The following is an 18,392-nucleotide window of genomic DNA, read 5'->3' as shown; positions in this document are numbered from 1 at the left end:
TCTTTGTTGCTGCAGTGTGCCTACAAACATTTTACACCCTTTTGAGAGTTATTTACAATAAAAAGGCTCGTGTGTTGAAAGAAGCAATGTGTATACGCGCGCTGTAGTGGGAAAGATCTGGCAAATGTGAATAGGAATTCTCTCAAACTTACATGAAATGAGACAAAAATGTTACTGCAAATGAAATTTGAGTGATATTTCGAGGCCGATCTTCCTTCAATCAGTCAGACAGAATGAGTAAGTTGTTAACAGTACGGGAAAAAAAATGTGGATTTTATGGAATTTCTGTAAATACGAATAAAACTTCGTATTTACAGAAACCAGAACTTGACACTGAAAAGAACGAGGGTTAAACCCGAGGCTCCAGAATGTTCCCATTCCGAGGAAAAGAACGAGGGGCCCGAGCAATAGCAAGTTAAAAAAAGGCAGGTCGCCGCACACTCGTACAAAGGTATGATGTTGTCAGACCTTCGGTTTTCTGAAATTTGAAGGGGCCATTTTAAAAGGACGTTTTCCTGAGGATGCAGTGGGTGAGTGAAGTTTCTGCTTTTTGGATATATTGTGGGCCGTATCCTGCAAGTAGTGTCATAGCAGGCCAACCCGTGGCGAGGGCGGAATAAATTCCTAACCACAAGCCTATCTGCAAAAATTAGTTTAATATCTTGACGTCATGTCGACGTCGTATCAGATATTAAGCTGATAAGAACAGAGTAAAAACTATTTATTGAACATATTTGGTGCCAATTTACATGATATTGGTAGGACCTTGGCGAGAGCTACCAATAACGCACGCAGTGCGGTTTTCGAGGATATCATATATGTACATGTGCGAAGCCAATTTAAATACAAAAGGTATGCTGTGCAACTGAATCATATTTACAGGAGCTATATACAGGACACGAAGTTGAGAGAGATCATTGAGAAGTGAATAATAGAAGTTCGAGTAGGCACTATGGAGCAGCTGGAAAATGGGCAGGTGGGATGGAGCACAACAGATGAAATCAGAAGATTCAGGAGATAGGCATCCGGGCATTAGTTTTCGGCTGCGCGTTCAGTCCAAGGAATTTGACGTTGTCCCGTCAGGTGCTCAATATAGATGTCACGCGAGATACGAATTGTGTCGCTCACTATGAGCCTGCGCATGACGGTGGCGTACTTGTTTGAACAGAGGCGATGGACGATTCTGTCATTCTTCGGGTCCCATGACCCTAAGGCACCAACGACGATGGCCTCAACTTTGACGTCCGCAAAGGTCTCACGAAGGATGTTGGCGACTTCCTCATACTTGGTCTCTTTTTCGCGGCGGGCACGGTCAAAGGACTCAAGTCGGTTGTCAAAAGGGACCGTGATATCGAGAATTAAGGCAGAGTTCCCTTTGGTAAGGACCAGGTCGGGGCGGACAGGTAGAGAATTAATACGTTGGTTTTCACTGTACACATCCCAACGTCCCATGGCCGCCTTCTTAATCCGCTCCACAATGTTGTTGTGGCGGAGTTGGTACAGCCTGCTGTATCTCATACAGTGCTCGATGACGTGAGGGAGCGTCTCATTGGGATGAGCACATCTGCGGCAGCCTTTCGAACCAGGGTTGGAGCGTTTGTTGCCGTTGAGGGGCACCAAGTTCAGACGGGCTCGATGGATGAACCTCCAATCCGCGAACCTGGTGTAGGTCCCCTCACGGAAGAAGTGGTTGCTGGATTTTGAGGCGGCAGCACATTCAATTGCCTTACCCTGGCTCGGGTAAGACTTGAGCTTGTCGGCACGTTGAGATCTTTTGGCACTGCAGAGGCAGCGGAAGATAAAGTGGCACTTGGAGGCTCCCAGGATGTTACCATCGTAGTGGAGGAAGACAGAGCGGTTATCACCAGAGGACCAGGTGACGCCAAGACGACGGGAGGCAGCACGGGCAGCGGACCAGGTGGAGGAAGATGAGTTGCTTGAGCGGTGGAACTGGCCGTCATCGGAGGCGGACAGGAAGGCAGTCAGGTCGTCGTCGGTAGGAGGTTGGCGGATGCGAGTGCCGACGAACTGAGAGAGGTCTTCCCAGGCAAGAGAGCGCACACAGGGGTCCCGGGAGGTGAGGAGCTTGAACGCTCCGTCAAGGCGAGCTATGTCAGAGTCTTCACTCGTCAGCGGGATGCCAAGACAGACAGCTGCAGAGTCACCATACAGGTACTCGTTGGCCGCTTCGGGTGGGATGTTGAGAGTCGACTTCAGAAGAGGGCGCACAAACTCATCAATCCGTCTCCAATCACCTTTCTTATGGCGACGCATCCGCATGTCGAAGACCATGGCAGGGATGATGAACGACTTCATGGCGTCTATCCTCTGCCAGGGAGCAAGCTTGGACGAAAGGATGGTGTTGCAGGCCTGAAGGTAACCGTGGACAAAGTGGAGGTCAGCCGGGAGCTGGAAGCCGATTGGTTTCCCAAGGAAAGATCCTGCAGTCTCATTCTCTAGGTGAGGAAGTGGCACTTCATTGAGAGAGAACCTGGAGGGGCGGGTTCCAATGGGCTGACGGCCGGAGATGTGAATGGTCAAACACTTCGCCGGGTTGAAGTGAAGCAATAACCTGGAGGCCATGGTGTGGACGACGTCGATGTGGTCTTGGAGTTCGGCTGGTGAGTTGGCGAGCAGCAGTAGGTCGTCAGCATAGGCGAGAACAGAGTGAAGAGGAGAGGAGGAGTCGACCGCACGGATGAGAGGGTCGATGGCCAAGTTAAAAAGAAGACCACTAAGTGGGCAGCCTTGGCGGACACCACAGACAGAGGGCACGGGATCAGAAACACCATCAGAGCAGAGGTACTGTGTTGAGGCGTCATGGTAAAGATCGCGTACAATATCGGCGAAAGTGGGTCCAGCACCTGAGGCTCTGAGGGCAGAGAGGATGGCCTCGTGTGGGACAGAGCCAAAACCGTTGGTGAGGTCCAGTGAGGCGAGGCAGATGTCCTTCTTCGAGCGTTGGGCAATGCGGATGCGCTGTTCGACGACAAAGTTGTGTTCGAAAACACCATCGAAAGGGAGGAATCCTTTTTGCGACGAAGAAAGCACATCGTGTTCAAGGATCCAGGACGTCATGCGACGGGCGAGGCAACCGGTGAAGAGCTTGGCCACGGTGGTGCTGAGGGCTATGGGCCGCCAGTTGTGGACATCAGAGGTGTCTCCATGCTTGTGGATGAGGACGGTGAGTGAGGATTTCCAAGAGTCGGGGATCCTGCGGGCCTTGAGGCAGATGTTGAAGGCGAGCGCGAGGATCTTGCCATCTGGATCCAGAGTCCTCCAGTGATGGTAGGAGAGCCGGTCAGGACCGGGGGCGGAGTTCTCTGCGGCACGGAGACGTGAAGCAACCTCTTCCGGAAGGAACAGGGAGCAGTCAACCTCATGTGGAGCTGGAGGGCGGCAAGCGAAAAGAGAGGAATCAACGGAGCTTTCGCAGGAAGGTGTGAAGTGGGCCGTCACAGAGGCGCAGTCAAGAGGACATCGGGGAGAGTCTCCTTCGAGCAGAAGTCGGACAGCGCGTCGTCGGTTCCTGTAGATGCGTTGGAGAGCTCTTGGGTCAGTGGCACAAGGAGGGCGTGAAGTGGGAGCAGGAGCACGTGAGGTTGCGGCGGGGATCTTCAAGGCGTCCCGGGCAGTGGCAACTAACTCGTCCAAGCACTCCTCTGCAAGCCTCCAGTTACGAGAGGGATCACCACTGAGCAGGGAGACCAATCTGGGGCGTAGAGCAAGGAGTGGCGAGTCGCTGTCGGAAGGCTCCTCATGTAGCGGGGAGTCGACGTCATCAGGGGAAGTACCAGGGGATGAGGCATCAGGATGTAGGCCACTCGGTGGATCTCAATCACGGTGAGCGGAAGCCGGTGGTGGTGGCGGGCTGGAGTTGGAGGTCGACGACCGGGCAGCAGAGCACGGATGAGGCAGCACACTGGCCAAAGGTGGAGAGCTGTCAGGAGTTGGAGGGCGATGACCTGGGACAGAAACAGGAGCAGGCTAAGCGTCAGGGCGTTGATGAGGGCGGCGGCGTCGGCGCGGACCACTGGTGAGAGGTGGAGCAGGTGCAGAATCACGCTGGCGTTCTCTTCGGTGACGGGCCTGGTGGTTGAGGATACCTTCACGTGTCTGACAGGAAAAGTCACAAGAGCTGCACTTCCATCTGTGAGAGATCCCGGAAGGACGTATGACAGGGCGGTCCTTGAAACAGGAGTGGGTGGAGACCCTAGAAGAGATAAGAGAGTGGCAGTGGGAACACCAGTTCTTGGTAGAGGCGACATCGATCCCATGTGCGTAGTGAAGGTGGCGGCACAACGAGTCACGGAGCTGGGACCACTGCCTTGCGTGGAAGGTACGCTGGCGAGTGCAGCTTGACTCGGTACAGGCTAAGGTATCGGTCACGGGGAAGACGAGATGGACGGTCCTGTCGACGCGGCATGTGGACTCGGGAGCAGGAACAGCAGAGGAGGCACCAGCGGGCGTCATGTCCATTGGAGCAGAAGCGAAGACTGGAGGAGGCAGCGAACTTGGTAGCACGTCATTAGGCATGAGGGAAGGGTCGCCAGGAGGTGATGAGCTGGGTGCAACTGGGGACGGGGAGGCAGCAGGAAAGGATGAATCATCCGTCACGGACTCCTGGAGAGGCAATGGAGCGGTAGAGTCAGAGGAAGAGACTGGGGTCGGCGAAGGCCTAGGAGCAAGCGTGGCATGGCAGGAAGAAGACGAGTCCACGGGAATAAAGCTGAGGTGTACAGTCGGAGGAGATAAGGCAGGTGATGAAGTAGAAGCTTCTGCAAGGGGCATGTCAGGCAGGCATGGCTGGGAGGAACAAGCGTGGCCAGCAGCTGTCTTTGCTCTGGTGTGGTGGCACACAGGCGATTCGTGGTTAGGAGCAGGAGTCTGTACTGGTGCGGCAGGTAACGGAGATGGATGGCTCTGTACGCAGTCAGGACCATGTCGGTCGACGTGTCTCTGGAGCGTTTTCCTTCTGCTGAAGATCCTTCCACAGACATAACACGGGAAGGAGGAGAAGCGTCCGGATCTAGCAGAAGGGTCCCTGTCGTCACGCAGGTAGGCGCGAGAACAGCCGGCAATGGAAGTAGCCTCGGAAGGAGCAGGAGACGAGGATGGAGACTGCAGAGGTGGGCAGGCCATGGAAGGAGGCATCTTTTCTGGGCTATGTGATGAAGGCAGCGTGGAGGTGGCACCAGAGTGGGAGGTGGAAGGTGGCCTAGCAGTGATCCTTGCCAGTAGTTGCTTCAGGTGGCCACTTCTGAGAAGTGGTGGTCCTAATGGAGTGACAGAGGCAGCCATTTGTCGAGAAGGAGTCTTACTCGACGGGCTGTGCAGGACTTCAGGGCGGCGACTATCACAAGGAGGTGGAGACACAATCGGGCACAGCAGAACAGGCGATGTGGGCATCGGAGGCAGGCCAGGAGTGGTCGGCGAAGGGATCCGAGGTGGACGTACCAGCACAGGAAGGCAGGGCGTCGATGGATCAGCAGTGTCAGGAGACCCAGACATTCTGTAATCAGAGGAAGGCAGGCACAGCAGCAGCAAGAAAATAAAAGGGCCTTTTGGTTAGATCAGCGAGAAGACAGGAGGTCAGAGCTTTCGTCCGAGCCAAAGGTAAACCTGGTAGAGAGAGAGAAAAAAAAGAAAAAAAGAAAAAAAAGGGGGGAGAAAGTTTAACGGATAGCAGAAGGAATGAGGGAAAGAGGTGAGAAGAGAAAGACCAAACCCACCAAAATAGGTGGGAAAGTGGAAACTGAAAAGAAATGAGGGCTCGACGTATGCAAGGATACACTACAAAAGTGCTCCGTGCTACGCAAAGCAAGAGAGTACAGAAAAGAAGCCTTCTCAACACTAAAGCGAGCTGTAACACAGTCGCTATTAGCAAAAGGAAGGCAGAGACAGAAGGGCCCCGCCCACCACTCAGACAAACCGATTGCGGTAAGTCCAGCAGTAACGGAAACAGCCAAAAAAAAACCCTGCACGCTCACAGGGGGGGATAGGAAAGGGTTCTGTTGAACGCAAGTAAAGAACGTATTCGAACCATCAAGCGTCAACAGGAAGAAGAGAAAAAGCAAAACTTACCCAAGGTTCACCCCGGCTCCGCCCTCCAAGCGAGGTTTCTACACCTTCAGCATATCCACCACTGTAAAAATAGAAAAAAATTACGTGGGCAAATTAAGCTGATAAGAACAGATTCTTTATTTAAAATATTCCATGCCATTTTACACAGCATTGATCTGATCATGGCGTGTCAGACAATGACGCACGCAGTGCGATTTTCGTTATTAATAAATAATATAAAGAATTTCGACAAAAAGATAAAACAATGAAGACGTAACAATATAATTTCTTTAACGTTATTTACAATAAAATATTTAGCATTATGTACATCACTGGTTGTTTTGATTGTTTTGGCGTGTGCCTGTTAAATGTTCGATATAAATGTCTCTCGATGCCCGGATGGTTTCGCTAACAATAAGTTTGCGCATTAAGTTTGCATACTTATTTGTGCAGAGACGTCTCACAACTCTCATTTGCCGGATCCCATGATCCTAGAGCACCAACAACAATGGCCTCGGTACGAACATTTCTAAACTTTCTTCTTAGAAGGTCGGCAACAGGACGATATTTGGTCTCCTTCTCAGTTCTTGCATGTTGAAAAGAGGCGAGTCGATTCTCAAAGGCGACGGTCACATCAATAATGAGGCAAGAGTCGTCTTTGGAAAGGACAAGATCGGGTCTCAGGGAAGATCCTTCAATAGCCAGATTCTCAGAAAGGACGTTCCAGCGACCAGAAGCAGCATCCTTTAACCTCTTGACGATGGAATTGTGCCTGTTCTGGTAGAGCCGCGAATACTTCATGCAATGACAGATTACATGAGGCAGAGTCTCCTCTGGAAAGGGGCAGCGACGACATGCACGGCGAGTGCGATCCCATGGTTTGGAGGCGTTCAGTGGCACGAGGTTGAGGCGGGCGCGGTGGATAAAGCGCCAGTCGGCAAAGCGAATGAACGATCCCTCATGGAAGAAGTGTGAGCTTGCACGTGCAGCCGAAACGCATTCCATGGATTTTCCTTGACTTGGGAGATTCACCAAATCTTGGAGCCTGCAAGATCTTCTAAGGTGACGAAAGGATTTGAAAATAGAGTTCCTGTTGCTAGGAAAGATGGTAGAATTCCCACAGGAGATGGAAGGGCAGCCGTCGTTGTCAAAGCTCCAGGAGATGTTAAGGCGGCGAGAGGCAGCGCGGGCAGCAGACCATAGTGAAGAGGTGGGGTTGCTGGTGGCGGCGAATGGTCCCTCATCCGATGCAGAAAGGAACTGGCTGACGATAGAAGGAGATGGAGACAGCTGGATCCGAGCGCGAATGTATCCACAAAGATCATCCCAAGCAAGCTTGCGAACGAGTGGGTCCCTAGATGTTAGGAGCTTAAACGCACCGTCCACAGCAGCAATGTCGGAGTCTTCGGCGGCAAGAGGGACACCGAAGGAACCTTTCCCGGAGAGGCCGTAGAGATAGTTATTGGAGGCTTCTGGGGGAGGTTCAGGGTCCTTTTAATGGCAGGCTTGAGGAGATCGTCGATCTTTTTCCAGTCAGTTTTGGAGAACTGAGACGTCCTCATGTGAAACAGGAGCGACGGGAAGAAGAAGGTCTTAAGAGCATCAATCCGTTGCCAGGGTGCCAGCTTAGATTCAGAAATACACTTGGCCAGTGACAAGAAGTCGCGGAGTTGGGCACGTGCAGGCGGGAGGTTGAAGCCAATGGGCTTACCAAGAAACTTGAAGAATTCACCCTCTTTAAGTGCAGGAATTGGAACTTCAGAGATGTAGAAGGCAGTCGGAAGAACACGGGAGGAGCGAACAGCAGAGAAGTGGAAGGAGCGGCACTTCTTGGGGTTCAGCAAGAGATTGAGCCTGGAACATGCATCTTGGACCCGGAGGAGGTCATGCTGGAGTGCTTCAGGAGAAGGCGCCAACAGGAGGAGGTCATCAGCATAGGCCAGAATCTTTGGAACCGGAGACATCGATTCAACACAGCGAAGGACGGGGTCGATGACAAGGTTGAATAGGAGTCCGCTAAGTGGGCAGCCTTGGCGAACCCCAGCGTGGATGTCGACAGGACAGGACGTGCCATCACTTGACAAGAAGGAGGTGGTAGAGCCACTGTAGAAGGACCTGATGAGGGAAGAGAAGTCGTCACCAACACCGGAGTCAGAGAGAGCAGCATAGATGGCTGAGTGTGGCACGGATCCAAAGGCATTAGAAATGTCTAAGGATGCTAAGCACAATTCAGACCTGGATCGACGAGCTAATTGGAGTTGACTGTGGAGGATGAAATTGTGTTCAAAGACACCATCATGAGCAAGGAAACCTTTCTGGCAGGGGCTGAGAACGTCGTGTGTAGAAAGCCAGCTGGAGAAACGACGTGCCATGCAACCAGCAAAGAGCCTTGATATGCACGAGCTAAGGGCGATGGGTCGCCAGTTGTCAATAACGGAGGGGTCCCCATCCTTGAAGATAAGAAACGTGCGAGAGGACTTCCAAGAGGCCGGAATGCGTCGCAGCTTCAAGCAGATGTTAAAAATAGCACAAAGTGCCTTGCATTCGGGGTCGACATCTCTCCAGTGTCTGTAAGAAAGCCGATCAGGGCCAGGCGCGGAATTTTCACAAGCCATCAGCTTGGAACGCACTTCAGAAGGGGAGAACGGCGACATGTCAACAGGAGGACGATCAGAAGCATGCTGGCAGAAGATGGAAGTGTCTGCATCCCGTGGAGAGTACTTTTCAGAGAAGTGGGCAGCAAGATCTTCCGCAGGAATCGCACAGAAAGAGGAGTCACGTTGGGTGATGAGTCGGAGGGCTCTCCGACGATTCATCCGGTAGATCCTCTGTATGACACGGGGATTGGAGGCGTCCGGTGTGCGGCGAAACCCAGACTCTTCAGGAGGCACAGGTGGAGGGAGCTTGACAGTATCAGAGGCAGAGGAGATGATGGCATCAAGGCAGGTCTCGAATTCGGACCAGGTGTTATTGTCATCTGGAGCAGAGGAGAGGCGCTGGAGGGTCTCGCTGAACTGCAGCAGTGGGGAATCATCCGGAAGCAGGGTGTCAATGGAGGGAACAGTCGCGGAGTCACGAAGGCTACCGGAAGGAACGGAGAATCCATCATCAAGGAAGCTTGAATTGAGAAAGTCGTCCGCTGGAGCAGAGAGCGAGAGAGCCGGCGAGGAAAGTGCAGGAGAGACTGGAGAAGCAGAAGGAGATGATCTTCTGGCAGGAGAAGCAGGAGTACCAGGTGAAGAAGTAGGAGATGAGTGAGGACGCTCTGGAGAGACTGCAGCAGAAGGAACAGGAGGCGAGGGTGCGGCAGTCGAGGCAAGAGCATCATTCATAGGAACGGCGGGTACAGCAGGCGGAGGAGCAGGCACCGTGGAAGCAGCAGCAGGAGAAACCTGGGTAGGTTGTTGGCGTGGTCTTCTCGGTCTTTGAGGGACAGGAAGAGGGAGAGCAATATTATCAGAGGTAGCATTACGTTCAGCTCGCTGATGGAAGGCAGAGTGGTTGAAGAGACCTTTTCTGGAAGGACAGGAGAAGGGACACACTGAACATTTCCACCGGAACGAAGCACCAGACGAGAGGACAGTAGGAGAAGAACGGAAGCAGGAATGGGAAGACACCTTGTTCACCAAGAGCATGCAACAGTGACTGCACCATTTCATGCAGGAAGAGATGGGAAGCTGATGCTCCTGGAGAAGGTGGCGTGTGAGAGACTTCTTCATCCTTGACCAGGAGTTGGACCTAAATAGAAGGCTGCAGTTTACTTCCGTGCAGGAGAAGACGTCGTTGACAGGAAAGACGAGATGCAGCGTAGAGTCGACCCGACAAGTGGAATCAGGACCCTGAGGGCCGATGTAGGTGGTGTCAAGGCCAGGAGAACTGGGAGGAGGCGAAGTTCTGGGGGCGGCAGTCGGAGAATCAGAAGCAGGAAGCCGGAAATCATGAGGAGAGTCAGAGCTGGGAGAGGATCTGTGACGTCGGTACCAGTGGAAGCGCAGCTGTTTCTTGTTGATACAGGACATTCCACAGTCACCACAGATGATCAAGGCAGGCGGAGGAGGAGAAGGGGAAACGGAGGTGCTGGCATCCGGCAGACAGGAGGACACGGCAGTCGGATCACTGGCGCAAGATGAGGAACCTGGGGCAGACGTCACAGGGCAGACAGGAGGCAAGATGTCGCCGCTAGGTGCAGGGACAACTGTGCAATCAGGAGACATCGTGGAAGGAGATCCAGGAGGAGGCGGTCCAGAGCAGGTATGTTTGACAGCAGCACGCGAACGAGTGTGGTGGCACACTGGCGAGTCAGAGGAAACATCAAAGAGAGAAGAGGCAGGCGAGTCAGACGAAGATCCAGTGGGATGAAGATCCAAGGTGGGAGACTGTGAAGAGCGGGGTCCAGGAGGTGAGCCACAAGAGCGACGGTAAACTGAGTCAGGCGACCTTTCGTAGATCTTTGCTAGGAGTTGCCTGAGATTACCACCTCGTAGCAGTGGAGGACCGGAAGGCGTGGCAGCCGCAGCAACATGTCGGACAGGAGGTCTTGAGCTGGAACGCATAGCAGAAGCATGGTTTTCAACAGGCAGACAGGTGACAGAGCAGGGCTGAGGTGACGGCACAGCAAGAGAGGAGCGCATATCCACAGCAGGTATCGTAGAAGCCGTAGGCAACATCCGAGGTAGGCCAGGAGTTGTTGGCGACGGGATTCTGGGCGGACGAACCGGAACTGGAATGTAGTCACTCGAGGAGCCGGCATCATTCGGTGGTCCAGGCATAGCTGAAAAAAAAATGGAGAGAAACACAGCAGCACAAAAAGCAAGAACAAAGCACTTTTGGCAAGATCAAACATAAAACAGTCAGAGGGCAAGAGCAACTGTCGAAGCTTTGGGTGGATCTGGTAGGGAAAAAAAACATAACCAGGGTAGGCGGAGAAAGTAGCGCGTGCAACTAGCCGATTTGGATGGAAATTGGTGTCGAGCTAAGGATTCACTCAGCCGAGTGGCCTGTCTGCTAAGACACCAATGGAGGTAAGTCCCTGGACCCACGACGAACTGGGGGTCGAGGCACCTATCGAGACTAAATACTCGAAAGGAAAAACCATTGACAGGAAAGCAAAGACGATGACCAGGACTTGGAAGATTACGCCCCACTAAAGGCCGTACCCAGCCGGGTGTCCTTTTCACATGGATGGGCAATCGGAAGCTTACTTGATCCCTGACCTGTGGCAGAACACAGGCTAAGGGCTCACGGCTACTCCGGGACACTAATCCGAGTAAGCATAAAAACCAACCAGTTAGATCGAAACTAACCTGGACATGGGAAAAATAAATAAAACGAAACAAACGATAGCGGAAGGAGCAAAGAGATAGGGATGAAATAAAGGAAAGACCACGCCCACCATAATAGTGAGTTTGTGCAAAGGAAAAAATAAGGGCTCAACGAAAGCATTTTAACACTAAATAGCGAAAAAATACTAAAGAAGAGCAAGAATAGACAGGAAAGAGGTAGAAAAAGTTAGACCCCACCCATCACATGGATTAACCGAAAACGGCTAGTTCGGTGATAGCGGGAAAAGACACCTGCACGCTCACAGGGAAAGGAAAGGTTCCTACTGACGCAAGTAAAGGTCACCAACCCATCAAGCATCAGTAGGAGAAAAAGAGACAAAATAAAGCAAAACTTACCAAAGATCCACCTTGGCTCCGCCCTCCGGACGAGGCAACTACTCTATCAGCATATCCACCGGTGAACCTATAAAAATAAATCAAACCGGCAAATTAAGCTGATAAGAACAGATGTTTTTTATTGAACAATACTTTTGGCCACTTTACAGAAGAATGATATTTGCGTGGCAGAAATATCATTTTACAATTCTATTATACATTAATTTTCTATTTACAATTATTTACAGAGCGAAGCAGATATGTACAACAACTATTTTCAGAACCAAGCACTTATGTACAACATACTAGGTTTTTCTTTCTACTTACATATTTCGGGGGTTTGTACTTTGTGAACACTTAATCGGATAGTTCAGTGAGTCCATGTTAAATTTACCAGTTCTCCTGTCTGACGTCCGTGAGATGCTCCACATAGATATCCCTTGATTTACTTATTGTTTCACTTACGATGAGCTTTCGCATAAGTGATGCGTACTTCCTGCTGCAGATCCTGCTGAGAACTTTATCGTTGTTTGGATCCCATGATCCTAGTGCTCCGATTACAATTGCTTCTACGCGCACATCGTTGTATGTAGATTTCAGTGCTTCGATTAGCGGACGGTACTTGTTCATCTTCTCTCGGCGAGCAGCATCAAATGAAGACCGACGGTTGTCAAAAGCAACTGTTATGTCTAGGATGAGGCATGCGTTGTCTCTTGTTAGGATGATGTCCGGGCGTAGCGGGAGTCCTCTGACTGGCCGGTTCTCGGAGAGGAGCTGCCACCTTCCACTGGCTGCTTTTTTAATCCTCTCTACCACTGCATTGTGCCTCGCTTGGTAGAGACGGCTGTATCTCATGCAGTGGCAGAGGACATGCGGGAGGGTCTCGAGCTCAAAGTTGCATCTTCTGCAGCCACGGGAGCCATTCACATTGCGACGAACACCGTTCAGGGGGACGAGGTTTAGCCTTGCACGATGTATAAATCGCCAGTCGGCGAATCGTGTAAATGCCCCGTTCCGGAAAAAGTGAGAGCTTGCTTTGGCAGCCGCTGCGCATTCCATCGCCTTGCCCTGGTTGGGATAAGTGATGAGTTTCTCTGCGCGGGATTTCTTGATGGCATTCCGCAGGGTGCGGAATACAAGGCGTCGCTTGCCGGCTGTTATGGTGGTACCGTCATGAGAGATCTCCACAGTGTGGTCGTCAGAAATTGTCCACGTGAATTTTAGGCGACGGGCTGCGCTTCTGGCCGCGGACCAAACTGATGAAATTGGGTTGGAGGTGCTCCTGGGAAAGTCTTCGTCACATCCCGAAAGGAAAGCTGCAATCTCAGAGAAGGAAGGAACCCTTTTCAGTCGTCCACTTACAAGTCGCGTAAGGTCCTCCCAAGCGAGCTGTTGTATCCCAGGGTCCAATGAAGTGAGCAACTTGAAAGCGCTGTCAATCCTTGCTATATCTGAGCTTTCGGCAGCCAGCGGGATACCAAAGCATGCAGATTCCTTCGCGCCGTAAAGATATTCATTTGCCGCCTCGGGAGGTAGGTTGAGAGTCCTCTTTAGTAGCGGGCGCACATGTGAGTCAATCTTTGCCCAGTCGGTTTTCTTCAACCGGGCCGTCCTCATATCAAAATCCATTGATGGAAACACAAAGGATTTGAGCGCGTCAATGCGCTGCCAGGGAGCAAGTGGCGAATTCAGGATCATCTCGCATTTCTGTAGGTAAGTATTGAGTGCCTCGATGTCCGGTGGTTGGTTGAATCCAATTGGTTTCCCCAAAAATTCCTCACCTTCACCCTCACGAAGACACCTGATGGCAGTGCCGTCGATCGAGAACTGAGAGTGGCGGACACCCGTTGGGCGAGCTCCGGAGATATGTAGGGAGAAGCATTTTCTGGGGTTGATGTAGAGGCCAAGCTTTCCAACCAGGTTGTGCGTCAGATTGAGTTGAGTTTGCAGCTCCGCAGGGGAGGGCGCGAGTAGCAGTAGGTCGTCGGCATACGCCAGTATGCGGTGTAGAGGACTTTGCCCTTGGACTGCGACAAGTATCGGGTTGATGGTCAAGTTGAACAACAGCCCACTTAGGGGGCAACCCTGACGTACTCCGATGTCAATTGGAATTGGATCCGTGGGGCCTTCCTCTGTGAAGACGCGTGTGGACGCATCCGTGTACAGCTCCTGTATCAGCTCGGTGAAATGATTCCCAACTCCAGAGGCTCGAAGCGCAGCAAAAATTGCATCGTGGGGCACGGATCCGAAGGCATTGGATAGGTCCAATGACGCCAGGCAGGTGTCAGATTGGCTGGTCCGTGCTAGCTGGATTCTCTGCTGAACAACGAAGTTATTTTCAAACACCCCGTCGAAGGGTAGAAATCCCTTCTGTGACGGGGAAAGGATGCAGTTGTCGATGAGCCAAGAAGTGAACCGTCGTGCCAGGCAACCACAGAACAGCTTGGCAATCGTAACACTCAGCGAGATAGGACGCCAGTTTTTGATGTTATGCGGGTCACCCCCTTTGGGTAACAGGATAGTACGAGAGTCTTTCCAAGCTGCAGGGACTTTCCTAGCTTTCAAGCAGATGTTGAAGATGGCTGCGAGTACTGTACAGTCCGGATCAACGGCCTTCCAATGGTTGTATGAGAGTCGATCGTGTCCGGGTGCCGAGTTTTCAGCTGAATAGAGTTTCCTTGCGATCTCTGCAGGAGAAAATGGAGAGAGGTCAAGTTCTCTGGGGAGAGGGGATGGTGAGGTGTACACTGAGGTGTCAACTCGGTTGTTGCATAGGGCAGCAGCAAAGTGATCTTGTATATCCTGTCTTCCAATTGGGCATCTCTGTGAATCATCCCCGCAAATCAGTCGGACCGCTCTGCGTCGGTTACGACGGTAGAGTTTCTGGAGCAACTTTGGGTCATCACGTATCTTGGCGGAATTGTTGTTGTTTCCACTTACATCCTCGCTAGCGGGAGGAAGACGAACTGCACTCGCGGCGGCCATCAAGATCTCGTCAAGTAACGTGGAAAAGGCATCCCACTGCTCAGTGGTCATCGGGTCGGAAAACTCTTCCAGTCGTTCTACGAAGTGTTCAAGGGGGGACGTGACTTGTATTTCTACACCACCCAGTGGAGATCTCTCGGCATCATCCGATACGGCTTCTGGAACCGGTGAGTCGGGTGTAACTGTAGGACCGGTAGGTGAAGGCGAATCCGGGAAGGACGGCTCCGGGGAGTGTTCTTCAAAGGAAGGGTTGGTTCCCAGATTGTCAGTCAAAGGCGCATCAACCTGTGGGGTAGTCCTCGTGTCTGTTCCTGGAGGTGCGGCATCCTCTTGATAGGGCAAGGTATTAGGGTCTGTTGCACTTGTCGATTGGTAGGCAGTGGAAGGTCCATCAGTTCTAGCATCATCTTGGCGAGATGTACGGAATCGTGCAGTCCGTGCCTGTCGTCTTGCCGAGGTGGAGGGAAGGAGAGGCGTCACTAGAGGTGGCTGGAGTAAGCGCTGCCGTTCACGTCGGTGGCGTGCTTGGTGGTTAAGGAATCCACCCCGTGTTTGGCATGAGAATTCGCACTGGGTACATCTCCAACGATGTTGAATGCCCGATTCGACGACTACGGGCCGGTCTCTAAAGCATTGATGGGTCGAGACCTTAACGGCGATGGGCAATAGGCAGTGTGCACACCAGTTCCGAGTGCTAGCAACATCTATGCCATGTGTGTACAAGAGGTGTCTGCAGAGCGAGTGGCGGAGTTGGGTCCAGCGTTTCGAATGGAATGTCCTATGGCAGTCCCTTTCGGTGCAGTGGAGTGTGTCTTGCATCGGGAAGAGTAGATGGACAATAGAGTCACGTCGGCAGGATGTCTCTGGGCAGGACTCATGATTCTCCACATGAGTGGGCATAGGCAAAGGCTCCCTCACTGACAGGTTCTGCAATGGCCTGCTAGGACGTGGGCCAGGTGCAATTTGCTCAGTAGAAGTCGTAGCAGCATGTGAGCGTATTACATTGCTGTCTGGTGCGGGCAATTCAGTAGAGAGCAGATCAGTCCTTTCTGAGGGAGTGAGGCATAGGATGAGGACGTCCGCATCAGTCGTGTCTCCAGCGCTGGAGGTAGTATCCAAGCGTGTCTGGCAGGGTACTTGAGGTGCGACATCGGATTCACCAGGTAGGTCTTTACTAGGCGAAGTGGTCACCGGGACAGTGGCAGTTAAAGCAGGTTGAGGAGCAGCGTCTGTTGAGCCAGAGGCAGTGCAGTCCGTGTGGACGGGGCCTGGTGCAGGAGCAGCGGGCGGTGAAGAAGCGGCGTCAGTCAGTGTCTCAGGAGTTGAGGAGGTAAAGTCATCGTCTCCAGGAGAGGTGGGAGGCGGAGCCTGTCTGTGACGGAGGTGACGATGGGACCGCAGCTGTTTCTTATTCAGGCAGGAGCGACCACAATCCGGGCAGGTGACGGCAGACGCCAGTTGAGGTGTGGAAGCATTAGTCTTTGGTCCAGGTATGACGGTGGGAGTAGAATTCCTGGCCGGGAGGGTGAAGTATGGTGTCGACGGGATTGACGTCTCCGAAGGTGGCAGCAAGTTCCTTGTGTTCTCCGCAGGAAACACCTTGGATTTAGCAGGTACGTTGGACGTCAGAGACTCCGTCCCCGCGGTGGAGGTGATCACTGCGCAGACAGGACCGGTTGAAGCAGGATGAGCAGAACTCTCTCTCATGGATGGCGAAGAAAGAGCTTCAGCGTAAGTGCGTGGGGGTGAGCTCGTGAGTGTGTTCGATGAGCAGGCATGACCAGCCGCCGTCCGAGCCCGTGTATGATGACATACGGGCGAGATCAATGACCCAGGAATGCTCGCAGCTACCCTTCTGTCAGGAGGTGGGTGGAGCTGACTGTCTTTCTCCTGCACGTGCGTCCTTGTATGCCTTCTGAGGCCCCTTCTGCTCGTACACTCCAATCCGCAGACGTAGCATGCGAATGTAGACTGGGGTGTGGTGGGCGTGTCCTTGGCAGAGGAGGACGTGTGAGCAGACTTGGCGAGTGATGAACCCTCTGGTGTCCTTCGTTCACTAGGTTGACAAGTGACCACAGGTAGGAGCGGTGTGCAGCCAGAAGTCTTGGCTTGAATTCTATCCAACAGTTGGCGTAAGTGTCCACCTTTGGAAAGGGGCGGTCCAGAGGGTGTAACGAAAGCTGGCACGTGTCTGGGCAAGGAGGACGACCCGGTGGGCGTGGCTTCACTAGTGGCGATACTCCCGTAGTAGTAGGTGGGCACACTCCTGGCAGACGAGCCGGCTCCGGGCAGGCAAGGCGTGGCACTAGGGACCACAGCGGTGACTCCAGGATGAGCAGTGGCACTAGAAGATGCAGGAACAGCTCTGGAACCTCCAGTGGCAATTTCGGGAGAGGCACTCGCTCCAAGGGCAAGAATAGCTCCGGCAGATCCAGCGACGACACAAGAGTTTCCATCGGAGGATCCATGGTCTGCAGCGGCGACTTGGGAAGTAGCCGGAACGGATTGGATCAATCCAGGGACAGATGCAACCGGGAAGGCTCCGGCCGTCACAGGGATGTCTTCAGAAGCTCCAGGGTAGGCAGGAATGGCCTCAGACAATCCGGGGGCCTCAGCTTCTGCATCAGGCGCACCAGGAGAGGCTCCAATAGATCCAGGGATGGCTTGGGAAGCATCAGCGGCTGATCCCGGAGCAAGAGGGACGACTCCATTGGATCCAGGGATAGCTCCAGCGGGAACGGCGGGCACTCCATGGTCAACAGCTGCTCCAGGGACTCCATGAACAGCACGGGAACAGGTTCCAATGGATCCAGCAACAGGACCTCCAGCGGGAACGGCAGGCACTCCACGGTCAACAGCTACAACAGGAACGTCTCCAGGGACTCCATGCACCGTATGGGAACCTGCTCCGGCATCCAGGACTCCAAAACTGGCTTCAGGAGGCGGTGAGCGTCTTCCAGGGCTCCGAACTCCAGGCGGTGGGCGGGGCCTCGGCGGTGGGCGAGGCCTAGAAACAGGAAACATCTTTAGCCACCAGTCTACCTGTAAAAAACGTAAGAAGTGACCAAAAAAGATGAAAAAGTATCGGCAACTCGACCGATTTACTACACTTTGATCTTAGCCAAAAGGCCGAGAAGCGATGCAGAATTCTGTGGCGTGATGAATTCACTTTCAATTTTTCATATTTCAAAAGTCCTGAGCATTCGTGCAGGGGGAGAAGGGGGTGCAGAAGACTCAGGTTAGCGAGTGCTGCTTGGGGGTTTTTTATGATATGTCGTTATTTCATCCTCCTCCTGTGTTACAAAAAAAGAGGTGTACAAGGATGACCAATTTCTGTCTAGTCAAGTGGATCATTTTGCGGTCCTTTCTAATGTTCCCATTCTGGAGGCGTCAGTCCCCTCCTCCTTGGGCGGGGCTAGTTTTAAAAAGCCAAGGACGTCAAAAGTTCATTTCATTCAAGATTCAATTGCAAATTTTATTCTTACTACAGCAAATGAACCACAATGCTGAAATATCCTCACAGATATTTCTACAATATCGCAATAACTTACAGTAGTTATATTGGACGTTTTACGGAAACGTTGGCCGGAACAAAATTCAAAGTAGAAAAAGTTAATCCGATCTCAACGCGAAATCGCTACAGTCAATAACAGCAGTAAGTAAACAACTGAATTCCGGTGTTTTCCT

The 18,392-nt window shown here is 52.4% G+C and overlaps 2 pseudogenes; both read right to left on the bottom strand.

Annotated features, from left to right (window-relative positions):
- Positions 1 to 556: 556 nt before the first annotated feature.
- On the bottom strand, positions 557 to 734 carry LOC146994746 (U2 spliceosomal RNA; annotated as a pseudogene).
- A 16,962-nt stretch (positions 735 to 17,696) lies between these two features.
- On the bottom strand, positions 17,697 to 17,846 carry LOC146994745 (U2 spliceosomal RNA; annotated as a pseudogene).
- Between the last annotated feature and the right edge of the window lie 546 nt (positions 17,847 to 18,392).

Source organism: Stegodyphus dumicola, chromosome 11, assembly GCF_044657685.1.
Source record: "Stegodyphus dumicola isolate Sdum_Otavi_A_Nest chromosome 11, ASM4465768v1".
NCBI classification, from domain to species: domain Eukaryota; kingdom Metazoa; phylum Arthropoda; class Arachnida; order Araneae; family Eresidae; genus Stegodyphus; species Stegodyphus dumicola.
The sequence above is the reverse complement of the archived record's forward strand: the minus strand, read 5'-3'. Positions and strand labels throughout refer to the sequence as shown.